Source organism: Cynocephalus volans, chromosome 11 (genome assembly GCF_027409185.1).
Source record: "Cynocephalus volans isolate mCynVol1 chromosome 11, mCynVol1.pri, whole genome shotgun sequence".
Taxonomy (NCBI): Eukaryota; Metazoa; Chordata; class Mammalia; order Dermoptera; family Cynocephalidae; genus Cynocephalus; species Cynocephalus volans.
The window spans coordinates 115,404,590-115,420,856 of record NC_084470.1 but is presented as its reverse complement, the minus strand read 5'-3'; the positions used below and the strand labels follow the sequence as shown (position 1 = coordinate 115,420,856).

The 16,267-nt window shown below is 38.3% G+C and overlaps 1 long non-coding RNA gene across 3 annotated transcripts in view; it reads right to left on the bottom strand.

Moving 5' to 3' along the window:
* The window catches only part of LOC134391036 (uncharacterized), a 66,163-nt gene that overhangs the window by 49,583 nt on the left and 313 nt on the right, over positions 1-16,267 (bottom strand). For 2 of the 3 annotated variants that reach the window (XR_010024901.1, XR_010024903.1), the window contains exons 2-3: positions 9,508-9,589; positions 9,229-9,378 (exon numbers count right to left, since the gene is read on the bottom strand). This is a non-coding gene — a long non-coding RNA (uncharacterized LOC134391036). Of the gene's footprint in view, positions 1-9,228; positions 9,379-9,507; positions 9,590-15,810; positions 15,884-16,267 lie in introns of those variants that run through there. The other variant, XR_010024902.1, reaches the window with a different exon arrangement.

The following is a 16,267-nucleotide window of genomic DNA, read 5'->3' as shown; positions in this document are numbered from 1 at the left end:
AAGTCATAATAATGAAATTATTGAATAATGAAGCCATCAGAGTTATAATAATAAAATCCTATTTAGGAGGATTGGAAGTGAATGTGGGTGAGAAATGATGGTTTTAAAAAACTAGCTAAATTTGTATCTTCTATAGAGCCTAAAATTGAAAAATGAAGAAACGACTCCATAAATAAGTTATATAAAGATTCAGAGATAGATATCAAAAAATACTACTAAAAAAGTTTGAAGTGCCTGCCTCTGGAAATTGAAATTTGGGGAAATCATTTTAAAACTATCAATTACTGGGCGGGGCCCGGGAGAGGGGCCTGGCGGCAGCTCGGCGAGCTGTGGGTGCTCTGTTTCCCGCCGGACTCTGTCAGTCATTTGGACTACCTCCTGCCTCAGGACGGAGAGGCCACCGGAAAAGGCGGAGGAGCCAGGAGGACCGCTGCTGGTGGCCGGTCGTGGGGGCTGACCGCCACTTTGCCCTCGGCAGGAGAGGCTGCCTCATTTACAGGCAACAGCTTTGAAGTGTGGAGCAGGAAAAGAACTGTTTCTTAGCTGCAAAAGCGAGTCTCTAAACAGGGAACACGGCGCCAGGGCTGCTGTGGATGCAGACAGGATCCCGGAGGCCGGGGCCGCACTGAAGGCAGCCAGCTGGCCTATTCATGATTCGAGGTTTCAGGCCGGCATAAAAGAAGATTCCTGGGAGTGCCCGAGCCGCGCTGCGGGACCGAGCAAGCAGCCCGAGGCAACGGGAACCGAGAACCGGGAAGGCAACAAACCAGAGGCAGAGAGTGAGCGCCCGACCTGGCACAGCCCTGTGAGTGACCCCTGGCCTGGCCCTGCTCGGGGGGCTGACGCCCACCCGGCTTCCGCCTGCATCACCGGGCCACTCACCACCCCGGGCTGCCTCCATTTTCTCAGGTGGTGGCAGCTCCGGCTTGGCTAGGCTCCTCACTGAGCCTTGCCCCGGTGTGGGGCTTCCCGGGGCCTGTGGGCTGGCCTCCCCTCCCACTCCCGCTGCGGTTCTCTGTCGGGGCTGGTGGCGTGGGGCGTCCCCGGCCAGTGTCGAGAGGGTAAGGAAGTACGGACGGGGCCAACTGTCACTCCACCACACCCTGGACTCCGGCCCCCGGTAAACTTCCTGTTACTGGGAGGCAGATACCATCTCTGCGGCCACCAGTTCGGAAAAACGCCTAACCAATTTCTGGTTGGGAATAGTGTGGTAGGAGAGTTCCCAAGTCCGCTTAAACCTGCCGGAGAGCTGTCTGCAAGTGGGCACTGGACACTTCCGGGCCGGGGGGATACAAAGGTGAACCTTGTGCTGCGGGCTCCTCCCCTGAGGAGTTCACGCTCTGGTGTGGGAGATAAGACAAGTACACAAATAACCGCGATACCAGGAGGAAGGTGATTAGTCCCGAGAAAGATCTACACAGTGCTACAAATCACCCAGAGCGACTGGTCGTCTGTGCCTAGCAGAAACCTGGTAGACTTCCTGGGCGAGGCGGTGCCGAGCAGGGTCTTGAAGGCCCAGCTGATAGACGAGGTTTCCAGAAGACACATCCCAGCCGAGCCCAGTGCGAACAGAGCGGGGCGACGTGCGGCCAGGGAGGCGGAGACTCGACAGAAACCACACACCCTGTGGGGTTGCCACTGCACGATCCAACAGCCCAGGCCAGAACACACGGAACAGGGAGAAGTCCTGCACGGGAAGTGAAAGCTCAACAGAGATCACACACCCTGTGGTACGTGATCCAGCAGCCCAGCAGAGTCCAAGCTGACCAGAAAGGTGGCTCCCCGGGGAAGCCCAAGACCCGAGGCAACCATACACACAAGGCACTAAAGGCCAACTGAGCAGTCACGGAGGTAGCCATACCAAATTGGCAACCACAGCAACATCTTAGTTAGTCAATAGTCTCAAACCGGTGGACTGTGAAACCCCCTGCCACAATGAATAAACATCAAAAAAAAAGATACCAGAAATACAAAAAATCAAGAAAGTACACCACCAAAAGTTAATGAATCTCAAACTCTAGATCCTATAGAACAAGAAGCCCTTGAAATGACTGACAAGGAATTTCGAGTGATAATTCTAAGGAAACTGAATGAGATACAAGAAAACTCAGCTAGACATCATGATGAAATGAGGAAAAGTATACAGGACCTGAAAGAGGAAATGTACAAGGAAATCGATGTCCTGAAAAAAAATGTAGCAGAACTTGCTGAACTGAAGAAGTTATTCAGCGAAATAAAAAACACAACGGAGAGTTTAACCAGCAGGCTTGTCGAAGTTGAAGAGAGAACCTCCGAACTTGAAGATGGGCTGTTTGAAATAACACAAGCAGACAAAAAGAAAGAAAAAAGAATCAAAGACATTGAAGAAAATCTGAGAGAGATATCAGACAACCTTAAGCACTCAAATATCTGAGTCATGGGTATTCCAGAAGGGGAGGAAAATGGAGAGTCCACTGAAAACACATTCAACAAAATAGTGGCAGAAAACTTCCCAGGTATAGGAAAAATCACAGATCTTCAGATTCAGGAAGCTCAACAATCTCCAAACGTATTCAACCCAAAAAGGCCTTCTCCAAGACATGTTATATACTCAAATTGGCAAAACTCAGAGACAAAGTGAGAATCTTAAAAGCTGCAAGAGAGAAGTGTCAAATCACCTATAAGGGAGCCCCAATCAGGCTAACATCAGACTTTTCATCACAAACCCTAAAAGCTAGAAAGGAATGGGATGATATATTCAAAATACTAAAAGACAAAGATTGCCAGCCAAGAATACTCTACCCTGCAAGGCTATGCTTCCGAAATCAAGGGCAAATAGTATATTTCTCAGACAAACAAAAACTGCGGGAGTTCACTACCACATGACCACCCTTACAAGAAATCCTCAAGGGAGTACTGGGTTTGGTTCCTGAAAAATAACCCATTGCCATAAAAACCCAAGAAAAATCAAAACCCACTAGTATAATAAAAATGGCATTCATGAAGAGAAAACAATCAAACAAAAACGCTATCTACAACCTAAGGAACCAACGAACACAGAACCCAAACAGTAAATCAGAAAGCAAGGAACAAAAGACCCCTAAGACAACCAAACAACTAATAAAATGCTGGGAATAAATCAACACCTTTCAACAACAACTCTTAATGTAAAAGGCTTAAATTCCCCAATTAAAAGACACAGACTGGCTGACTGGATCAAAAAGGAGGACCCAACTATATGCTGCCTACAAGAGACCCACCTCACCCATAAAGATTCACACAGACTAAGAGTGAAAGGATGGAAAAAGATTTACCATGCAAACAGAAAAGAAAAACGAGCTGGAGTAGCTATTCTTATATCGGACAAAATAGACTTTAAACTAAAAACCATAAAAAGAGACAATGAGGGACACTACTTAATGATAATAGGACTGATCCATCAAGAAGACATAACAATCATAAATATGTATGCACCCAATGTTGGAGCAGCCAGATTTATAAAACAAACTCTATTAGACCTAAAGAAGGAAATAGACACTAATACCATAATAGCAGGAGACCTGAACACCCCACTGTCAATATTAGACAGATCATCTAGGCAAAGAATCAGCAGAGAAACACAAGATCTAAACAAGACTCTAGACCAATTGGAATTGGCAGATATCTACAGAACATTGCATCCAACAACCTCAGAATATTCATTCTTCTCATCAGCACATGGATCATTCTCCAGGATAGATCACATATTAGGTCACAAATCAAGTCTCAATAAATTTTTAAAAAATTGGAATTATCCCATGTATTTTCTCAGACCACAATGGATTAAAACTAGAAATTAATAACAAACGAAACTCTGGAAACTATACAAACACAAGGAAATTAAACAGCATTCTACTTAATGACATATGGGTCCAAGAAGAAATCAAGCAGGAAATCAAAAAATTTCTTGAACCTAATGAAAACAATGATACATCATACCAAAACCTGTGGGATACTGCAAAAGCAGTATTAAGGGGGATATTTATTGCATTAAATGCTCACCTCAGAAGAATGGAAAGATGGCAAGTGAACAACCTAACACTTCACCTTAAAGAACTAGAAAAACAAGAACAATCCAAACCTAAAGTTAGCAGACGGAAAGAAATCATTAAGATCAGAGCAGAACTTAATGAAATTGAAACCCAAAAAACAATTCAAAAGATCAACGAATCAAAAAGTTGGTTTTTTGAAAAGATAAATAAAATTGACAAACCATTAGCATGGCTAACAAAAAAAAGAAGAGAGAAGACTCAAATAACAAAAATTAGAAATGAAAAAGGCGATATTACAACTGATTCATCTGAAATACAAGGAATCATTCGAGACTACTATAAACAACTATACGCCAACAAATTTGAAAATCTGGAAGAAATGGATAAATTCCTGGACACACACAAGCTCCCAAAATTGAACCATGAAGACGTAGAAAATTTGAACAGACCAATAACAATAAAGGAGATTGAAGCTGTTATCAGAAGGCTCCCAAGAAAGAAAAACCCAGGACCAGATGGATTCACAGCAGAATTTTACCAAACATTCAAAGAGGAATTGACACCAATTCTTTACAAACTATTCCAAAAGATTGAAACAGAGGCAAATCTCCCAAACTCATTCTATGAAGCAAACATCATCCTGATACCAAAACCAGGTAAAGATATAACCAAAAAAGAAAACTACAGGCCGATATCCTTGATGAATATAGATGCAAAAATCCTCACTAAAATACTAGCAAACAGAATACAGCAACACATACGTAAAATTATTCACCACGATCAAGTGGGATTCATCCCAGGGATGCAAGTTTGGTTCAACATACGCAAATCAATAAATGTGATACACCATATTAATAAAGTCAAACACAAGGACCATATGATCATCTCTATAGATGCTGAAAAAGCATTTGATAAAGTTCAGCACTCATTCATGACAAAGACCCTCTATAAGTTAGGTATAGAGGGAAAGTATCTCAACATAATTAAAGCCATATATGACAAACCCACTGCCAATATCATCCTGAATGGGGAAAAGCTGAAAGCTTTTCCTTTAAGAACAGGAACTAGACAAGGATGCCCACTCTCACCACTCCTATTCAACATAGTGTTGGAAGTATTAGCCAGAGCAATCAGAGAAGAGAAGGAAATAAAGGGCATCCAGATTGGAAAAGATGAAGTCAAACTGTCCCTGTTTGCAGATGACATGATCCTATATATCGAAGAGCCTAAAACCTCTACAAAAAAACTGTTGGAATTGATAAATGATTTCAGCACAGTAGCAGGATACAAAATCAACACACAAAAATCAGTAGCATTTCTTTTCTCCAATAGTGAACATGCAGAACGAGAAATCAAGAAAGCCTGCCCATTTACCATAGCCACCAAAAAAATAAAATACTTAGGAATTGAGTTAACCAAGGAGGTGAAAAATCTCTATAATGAGAGCTACAAACCACTGCTGAGAGAAATTAGAGAGGATACAAGAAGATGGAAAGATATCCCATGCTCTTGGATTGGAAGAATCAACATAGTGATAATGTCCATACTACCCAAAGTGATATACAAATTCAATGCAATCCCCATCAAAATTCCAATGACATTTTTCTCAGAAATGGAAAAAACTATCCAGACATTTATATGGAACAATAAAAGACCACGCATAGCCAAAGCAATGCTGAGCAAAAAAAATAAAGCTGGAGGCATAACACTACCTGACTTTAAGCTATACTACAAAGCTATAATAACCAAAACAGTATGGTACTGGCATAAAAACAGACACACTGATCAATGGAATAGAACAGAGAATCCAGAAATCAACCCACACACTTATTGCCATCTGATCTTTGACAAAGGCACCAAGCCTATTCACTGGGGAAGGGACTGCCACTTCAGCAAATGGTGCTGGGATAACTGGATATCCATATGCAGGAGAATGAAACTAGATCCATATCACTCACCGTATACTAAAATCAACTCAAAATGGATTAAGGATTTAAATATACACCCTGAAACAATAAACCTTCTTAAAGAAAACATAGGGGAAACACTTCAGGAAATAGGACTGGACACAGACTTCATGAATATGACCCCAAAAGCATGGGCAACCAAAGGAAAAATAAACAAATGGGATTATATCAAACTAAAACGCTTCTGCACAGCAACAGAAACAATTAACAGAGTTAAAAGACAACCAACAGAGTGGGAGAAAATATTTGCAAAATATACATCTGACAAAGGATTAATATCCAGAATATATAAGGAACTCAAACAACTTTACAAGAAAAAAACAAGCAACCCAATTAAAAAATGGGCAAAAGAGCTAAGTAGACATTTCTCTAAGGAAGATATACAAATGGCCAACAGACATATGAAAAAATGCTCAACATCACTCAGCATCCGGGAAATGCAAATCAAAACCACACCGAGATACCATCTAACCCCAGTTAGGATGGCTAAAATCCAAAAGACTCTGAACGATAAATGCTGGCGAGGTTGCGGAGAAAAAGGAACTCTCATACATTGTTGGTGGGACTGCAAAATGGTGCAGCCTCTATGGAAAATGGTATGGAGGTTCCTCAAACAATTGCAGATAGATCTACCATATGATCCAGCTATCCCACTGTTGGGAATATACCCAGAGGAATGGAAATCATCAAGTCGAAGGTATACCTGTTCCCCAATGTTCATCGCAGCACTCTTTACAATAGCCATGAGTTGGAACCAGCCCAAATGTCCATCATCAGATGAGTGGATACGGAAAATGTGGTACATCTACAGAATGGAATACTACTCAGCTATAAAAACGAATGAAATACTGCCATTTGCAACAACATGGATGGACCTTGAGAGAATTATATTAAGTGAAACAAGTCAGGCACAGAAAGAGAAATACCACATGTTCTCACTTATTGGTGGGAGCTAAAAATTAATATATAATTCACACACACACACACACACACACACAAAAAAAAAAAAAAAAAAAAAAAAAAAAAACGGGGGGGGGGAGAATATATAACAACCACAATTACTTCAAGTTGATACGACATGCAAACAGAAAGGACATTGTTGGGGGGGAGGCAGGAGGGAGGGAGGTTTTGGTGATGGGCAACAATAATCAGCCACAATGTATATTGACATAATAAAATTTTAAAAAATAAATAAATAAAAAGACAAAGAAAAAAGAAATAGCAATACAAGGAAAAAAAAAAAAACTATCAATTACTTTGAGGGCAAAATAATGACATTTTTAGGTATGCCAAATCTGAGAAAGGTTAGCTGCCAGAAAACTTTTTGGAAAAAGCTATTTGATAACATGTACTTATAGTTGAGGCAGAAAACTAAAAGAGAGGAATAGATGGGTCTAAGAATACAACAGATCCAACCCAGAAGACCATTGAGGGGGAAATTCTAGAATATCAGCTATAGAGCAGACCTTGTGGGTAGAAAGTGGTCTAGATTATGCTCTATACACGCAAAAACATTTCTGGAAAAAAGAAATGAACTAACTCTATGGAACAGTATGATTGAAAGAACGGAACATCTTTTTATTATGGGAAAGTTCCATTATCTTTTTGTCATCAATAAAAACTGAGGGGGAGAACTAGAAACTCTAAGAAAAACAAAAACTACAAAAAAGGCAAGGTTCAAATACGAAGCAAAATTAAGACATGGCATGCTTTCAAGCAACTGATGGAATATAAATAATGTATTTGAAGCTGTGACTAGAAACATTCTAGGAACAGTCTCCTTTAAGAGTCCTAGAATCATGATATTAGATTCATGAAAGGAAAATGTAATTCTTGCATATGACTTGGCACTGCAGTCACAATGTGTACACATTTTAACAAAGTGTAGTTTAAATTCTGATGATTGGTTTTAAACCTTTAAAGTAAATCTGTGGACAAAAAAATGAAAGAATGAGTTTTGGTTGCAGACCAGACTATAAATATTAACTATTGAAAATATAAAAGGAAAAAAAAAAAAAGACAATGGGGAAATAAGATGGAGGAAAGAATAAGAGTGCCAATATACTTAACCTATGTAAAAGAGTAAGGTAATTGACTAAATTTGATGAAATAAGAAGTAGAGTTATGAGTATAATATTTATTAATACGAAATTAACTAATAGAAAAACTATAACATACCTAGCAAACACTGAAAGGATAAAGTTTGGTGAGACACAGGTTTAATTTAAAGAGAACTAGTCAATTGATATTGTGTAGTGTTGAATGTGGAGAACATCTGTTATTTTTTGATTGCCCAGCATCTTATTCTGCTTCCTATGTTTGGTGAATCTTCATTGCCATGCCTTCCACTATCAATGCTGAAAAGGCTAATGCTTGTTTTCCCAGCTTCCTTTATAGCTAGGACATGGGCATATGATCTAGGCTCAGTCCATCAATGCCTAAGAGCTAATGACACAAAGAGGACAGATAGTGAAGAATCCATTCTGGCCATCATGGCAGACATACCCAGTGTTTAGTGGAAGCAGTGGCATTGATGACAGCGGTGGCACCAAGTGACAATGACAATGCAAGTTAAGCATTCAGGTTCATCAGTGGCACTGGTGGCAGTGTGCCCTTACCAGACTGGGCTCTATGGAAAGACATTGACTATAGTCTGGCTACCATGTTTCACTTTGTTCCTGTCCATATTTAGAGACTAATTCTCTAGGCTTGGCAATTCTGTGATTTACTCAGTCCTTTGAATAAATTCCTTTCCCATTTAAATCAGCCAAAGTCAGTTTCCTTTGCTTACAAGCAAGAACTCTGATTAGACCACTAATAAATCAATAAATAGAAGTATAAGCATATTACCTTGGAAAGAATGAGAAACCCAAATATCAATAGTTGCTAGTATGTGCAATTCCTTTAGCCTATAATAAATCTTCCCTAATTCCATTTCCCTACCTTTGCTGAAAAATGCCTACCGACTCCCCAGTTCTCAGTTTAGATATCATTTCCTCTCTAAAGCCTTTTTTTGCCCCCTTGACATATGCATGCCAAGTCATAGCACTCATCTGCTTTGTAATGGACTATTTATTTGTGTTTATTGCCCAATATAATAAAAATTCCTTGGCTGAAGGGAACATGCACACAGTGGGCATGCTCAACAAATACAAGTTGAAAAAACAGAAATTATGAAGGAAGTTTAATGAATGTTTTACTAAATCACCTAACTTATAAATGCAGAAACCTTAACAGGGTGATAAACATACCTTCAGTACTTGAATCAGTCTGGCTTCCTGAAGAAGATGATGAAGAAGAAGGAAACACACAATCATCTGAAGAATAAGATATTACTGATCTATGTCGAGATCGGTGGTGTTTTTGGTTTTGCTTTTTTTTTTCCTTTTGCTTGTGTTTACCTTAGAGAGATATAAAATGGAGCACAATTATCTTCCCAAATATTTGCAACATATGAGAGAGAAACAACATAATTTATAAAATGTACTTGAAATTACCCAAAAGGCTTTAAAGCAAGTACAAACTCCCACCTTTGTATCTGCCAGTCCCAGCATCTTCAGGACTTCTATGTGTGGACTTCTTATCCATGTCTATAAAACCTGCCTGCCATGTCTATAAAACCAAAATATTGACAAATTATTAGAGAATTTAAAAAGCAAAATGAGGTTTCTTGGGACAAAGAAAATGGAAATGGGATTAACCTCAGCATTATTAACAATTTGAACTGGATTATTCTTTGTTACGAAGGGCTTTCCTGTGCATTTTAGGAAGTTTAGCCACTCCTCTGGCCTCTACCCACTAGATGCCAGTAGCACCCTCTAAGTGTGACAACTCAAAATGGCTCCAGACCTTGACAATTGTCCCTTGGAGGGCAACTACTGTTGAGAACCACAACCCCATTAAGAACCACTGGACTAGAGTAGTAGTAACAGAGATGGAAAGAAAAACTCAAGAATCAGAATAACTAGGAAATGCTGGTGGATTGTATATTAAAATTGAGGGAAAGGACAGGAAAATTGATGTAAAGGATGATTTCTAGGCTTCTGGCACGAGCAACTGGGTAAAAAACAGTACCGTTAACTGAGATATGCCAACACAAAGGAAGGAATATATTAGGAATATATTGCAATAAAACATAGTATAGAAAATCAAAAGTTTTTTTTTCAAGGCATGCCTTAATAGGAATTTAGTAGATGCCTATAAACTATCCAAGTAAATATGTCATATATCTCATGTCAGCAAAGATTATTTCAATGGACAAAAGGCACTGAAAGTACAAGTTTGGGAATCTTTGGCAGAGTATTTATAGCACAGGACTGAATGAAACAAAAGGAAACAGCCCAAATGGAGTGCTAAACCCTAATCTTTCATGATTCAAGTCAAAAGATAATCTCTAAGGTGGATAATGTCTAAATTAGAAAACATCATTTTAAACATATTATTTTATAATATTAAGTATACCAACAGAAAGAGAGTTAGATGGGAAGTACTGTAGCACTTTTTTTGTTTGTTTTTATTGAATCATAATTGATTATACATATTTTTGGGATTCAATGTTGACATATGTTGATCAAATCAATATTACTAGTATGTATACTGTTACAAATTGCACTTATTCTTTATGTCCCTTGTCCAATCTCTCCCTAGCCCCTCCCCCTCCCCCCTCTGATAACCCTAATTTTTTGGCTTTTAAATGAGTGAATATTATTCTGACAAAAATTTAAAAGTAAATAAATCTCCCCTTTCAAAACACACAAAGAGTGAATGGGAATTATCCAAGATGCCAGACTTCCTTCCTAAAGTCATATTAAAATGAAAGTTAAGCAATAAAAATTGATAAATACATAACAGGAAACATAAAAGAGAATCCAAAAGGGAAACATGTGCTTCAACAAATGTCTGAAAGCCAAAAAGCAGATGCAAGTGTATTGATATAAGAAACTAAGAGTGGTATAGACTGGGAAAGATATTACAGCAGAGGAGGTGACTCTGCCTAGCAGAACCTGAAAGAAGCTCTAATTGATTGAGTCTATGAAAGATGGGAAAAAGAAGCAGTGCTGAAAACAGGAGAATTATTAAAGATCTATTTACACCAACTCAGAACCCAGTGATTACTCCCAGGCAAAAGTTCAAAGGATCATTTAAAGAAATTGAATGAAATGTAGGGCAACAAGTACAAGTTTTGATGCCTCAGTCTCATTTTTGGTTGGGTCCCTAATGAAACAGCCAGTTCCCTGCCAGATTACCTTATTAATAATATTAAATATTAAATAAGTGTTCACTTTATGCCAGGTACTGCTCTAAAGACTTTACATGCATTCTTCATTTAATACTTAACAACAAATCAATAAATGACATATCATTATCCCATTTTTTCAAATGAGACAGATCATTTGCCTCATTTGATTTTTTCTTTTTTTAAAGATGACCGGTAAGGGGATCTTAACCCTTGACTTGGTGTTGTCAGCACCTTGCTCTCCCAAGTGAGCCAACCAGCCATCCCTATATAGGGATCTGAACCCATGGCCTGGGTTTATCAGCACCACTCTCTCCCAAGTAAGCCACAGGCCGGCCCTATTTGCCTCATTTGAAAAGATCACTTACTAGCTTTGTGATCACTTGCCCAAGATCACATAGCTAGTAAGTCACAGAGCCTTGAAAGTGAAGTCTACCAGCTAACAACTTTCCTCCATGTATAAAAAGTTATGTCATCTTTCTAATTCCCTCATTTTCAATATGAATGAACAACCAAAGAACACCAGATACTTGAAGGAAACCTACAACATAATATAATCCAAGATAAATAGAAACCACCTAGATAAAACAGAAGACAACTTAAAAAAAATTATGACCTGTTCCTTCAGAGAAGTTTAGAAGATATTGCACCCATAAAACAAAAAAAAGATGCTCAGAGAAAAGTACTCTCAGAAAATAAGAACATGCTTTTAAGAAATTAAAAATGTTATTCACAAAAAAATTAAGAGGTCATAAAAGAGAAAGTCAGTTTAGAAAAATTAGAGAAAAGAACCACAGTGAGTAAATTCAAGAGGCCTCATATATAAACAGTAAGAATTACAGAAATAAAGAGAAAATGGAGGAGAGGAATCAAATGAAAATTGTAAAACTTCCCAGAGCTGAACAGAAAAAGAACTCTTTAAATTGAAAGAATCCACTAACTACTAAAGGAGATGAAAGAAAAATAAAAACAAAAAACTCTACACCTAGATACACTGTGACGAAATTTAAAGAGATGCTTCTAAATGCTTCCAAAGGGAAAATGGTCACAAAGAAAAAGAGTTTTAGACTAGCATCAGTCTTTTCATCAGCAATACAGAATGCTGGGACCGTACGAGGGTTCAAAACGTTCATGGAAAGATTTGTTATTATATTTTAATTCTATTTTTCCACAAAATTTTGAAGTACCTTCGTATTGATAAAAGACGTTCACAATTCTGGGGGGTCATTATTTTAAACCTAGAATGCTCTATCCAGCTGAGCTATCAAGAAATAGGCAGGCAAAATCAAGTAGTGCAATCATTTGGAACGCTTACCTCTCATGTACCCTTTCTAAGAAGTTACTTGAGTATGCACTCTAGCAAAATCAAACAAAACATGAAAACAAAGAAAGCAGAAGGTGAAGAGTACAAACATGTGGAAAACTACAAGAGTTCAACAGAAAAATAAATCTCCAGAAAAAGGACTAAAAAGCAATTGGTCCAATTTAAAACTAAGTGTCAGTGAGTTCTAATAAAAATGCTGCCAAGAATTAATTAATGCTAGCAACATTTTCCTAGAAACATGACCCTATACCTTAAGAGAAATATAATCTAAGCCCATTACTAGGACTTGCATGAATAATATTTACAAAGTCACAATAATATAAATGTTCTTTTTATTGTTTTTTAACTTTTAAATTCAACTTATAGAGGAAAACACTGAAGTTTTAATCATAGTTATAGAATAGAAAGTTAATTTATCCGATTATAATGCTATTAATGTAAAAGTACAGCTGTCAGAACATGAAAGGTAGTGAAGGGCAAGAAAAGGTGGAGGGAAGGGTAGTAGTGTTAATATCCTACAAAGTTATGAGACAGTGATAGAACTTGTTGGAACAATAAATATGTGTTTAAATATAGTTATGTGTGCAAAATGACTTTTCCGGTCAACGATGGACTGCATATACAATGGTGGTCCCATAAGATTACAAAGCTACACCATCTAGGTTTATATAAGTACAGTCTATGATGTTTACACGGTGGCGAAATTGCCTAACGACACATTTCTCAGACTGTTTCTCCGTCATCAAGCAATGCTTGACTGTGTACTGTTTAAGGTTACAAGAGTAGACAATAGTGGAAATAAAAACATTTATAAACTATCAGATCTGTGGAAAAGGCGGCCAGCAGGAGAAGTAGAGGGTGATAAAAATGAGATGAGTCTTTATCTATCATAGCAGAAAGTCAGAATATATAAATTTGATTAACCGAGAAAAAAACAGTATGAGCATATTATTAGAGACGTAGCAGTAATCACACAAAAAAACTAGGTATAAAAAAATGTTTAAAGTGTTTGTCTCTGGGGAGTTGGATCCAGAAGGAGAAGAAAGCAGTAGGATGGGGAGTGTTACTTTTCATTATAATCTCTTCCATACTATTAGATCTTTTAACCGTATGAGCACATTATGTTGTTGAATTAATAGATTTTTTTAAGTCAATCAAGAAGCAATGAAATAGAGACAATAAGCAAAAACTATATTTTACCACGGGGGGGAGAAAAATGGCATAGTGGTTAGAGGGATTATTGAGGTCAAGTGCGGATTTTTAAAATGAGATTCTAGACTATTGCTTTTTTTCCATTTACTTAAAAAATTTTAAGTAAAATTTACTTTTAAATTTATATCCAGTAAAATTCACGTGTGTATATACAGTACTATGAGTTTTAACACTTGTAACCACCACTGCTGTGGATTGATTGTGTCCCCCTGGGTTCATGGATTGGAAGCTTAATTCCAACTGTAACTGTTGAGGGTGGGAAACCCTATAGTGGTAATTGAAAGATGGAGCCGTGAAGAAGAGATTAGATTGTAGGACCATGTCGTAGTGAATGGATTAATAATGATGATCAGGCATGTGGTTCTAAGGGCTATAAAAGAAGAGCACGGAAGGTTAGTTTCTCTCTGCTCTGCCATTTTCTGCCATATGAGACCCCTGGGTCACTGTCGCTTCCACCAAGGCCTTCACCAGCTGTGTTCCCTGGACTTTGGACTTTCCAGCCTCTGAAACTGTAAACAATAAATTTCATTTTCTTATATATTACCTAGTTCCAAATATTTTGTTATAAGCAACAGAAATGGACTAATACAACCACTAACAGAATACAGAACAATTCCAATATCCCAAGCATTTCCTCATGCTACCCCTTTGCAGTCAGACACTCTCCCCACATTTGACCCTTGGTAACCACTGATCTGTTCACTGCCCTTACAGTTTTACCTTTTCCAGAATGTCATATAAGGGAATCATAAATTCGTAACCACTTAAGATTGGTTTCTTTTGCTTAATATAACACATCTGAGTTCATCCAAGTTATTCCATATATTAAGTTTGTCCCTTATTATTCTGAGTACTATTCCACTGAATGGATGTACCACAGTGTGTTTATCCATTCACTCACTGAGGAATATTTAGTTTATCTGTTTCTTCTTGGGTGAGTTTTGATAGTTTTGATAGTGGTCCATTTCATCCAAGTTATTGAATTTATGAGTATACAGTTATTTTTAGTATACCTCCATTCTTTTTAATGTCCATTAAAAATACGATATCCCCTCTTAGAGTATGTGTAAGAAATGACCTAGTATAATAACAAACTGAAGACACAGTTAAGATAGGGCATAACTGCACTTCAAACCTTGTTATCACTGTTATCTTCCTGTTTTTCAATTCTGTATTCAGTCAGATACCAAGTTCTTTTGATTTATCCTTGGCAAAATTTCTTATAATTCCCCTCATTCCCAATACTGCTTGGCACAGTTTCCTACCTAAACAATTACACCTGCTACTTAACAAGTTTCACTGCCATTTCCCACTTTCATTCATCTTTCATATTGCTGCCAGGTTTATGTTTTTAGACCTCAAACAGTTCTACACTGCCTACAAGATAAAGGCCTAACCTTAACATTTTACAGATGAGGAAACAAGTCTAGCGCTTAACTGATTTGTCTAGTCGTTCTTGTTGATTTGTTTTCTGTGCGATTGAGTTGGCATTTATCTGCTATTTTATGTGGTCTTTTTACAAATAAATGTCATGTTCTCCTTCAGCTCAGGAACCAAACCTCAGAGTTCTTTGAAACTCCAGTTATCTCTATTGCCTTATATAAGCTAGCTGCTCAAATGTTTAATGAGAGGAGTGATAATGATAATAAGGGTTACATGGAGGTAGGGAAAAGAGGCTGGTTAGTGGATGCTGGGTTACGGGTACATTTTTAAGGAACCCTAAGCATAGCTTGGAGATGCAAAACATTATTAAGTTCAGAGCTTAGTATTTACCTTTTATATTTACCCTTATATTTTACCTGATATTTATTTACCTTTATATTTTACCTGATAAAACTCAAGGGTCTGTGTGAGAAGAGGGATGTTAGGCAGAAGCCAAATTTCTATAAATAGGGTCCCTCTAGACAGCAATCAGAAAAAATTCCCCAAGAGAAGCAACTAAAAAAAGGGGGTATGCCCAAGTATTTGGGAAAGAGAAAGGCATGGTAGTAGTACCAGCTTTAGAGTCAGCGACACACAACAGATTCAAATTTCAATTCTACCACATCCAAGCTATGTTACCTTGGGCAAATTAACTTTTCTGTGCCTCGATTTTCTCTTCTGTCTCTACCGAAGGATTGTTGTGATGATTAAATAAAATGCGTATAAAGCACTTAGGGCAGTTCCTTACTCCTAAGGGGCTCTTTTCATTAATTATTAAGACAAGGGGATTCTTAGGAAGGGAGGAAGGAGAGATGAGAGGGAGGGTCCTTGGTAGAGATCTTTGTTAGGAGGGCTTCTGAAACAGAGACGGTATGTTCCCAAAGAGTTGGGGGAAGAAGCGGCGGTGGGGACTGTCTTCTCTTCACAGTGTGTATCTGCGGGGCCGTCAAATGGCGGGAAGAGGAAGACCTGAGAAATGTCAGAGGATGAACACACTCTCCAGCGCACATCTGAGAAGTCGGCGGCCTTCGAAGACAACACTTAGGTGCCGTGAACGCTTACGACAAAGGACACAGCTTCTGGGGAAACCTTGAGC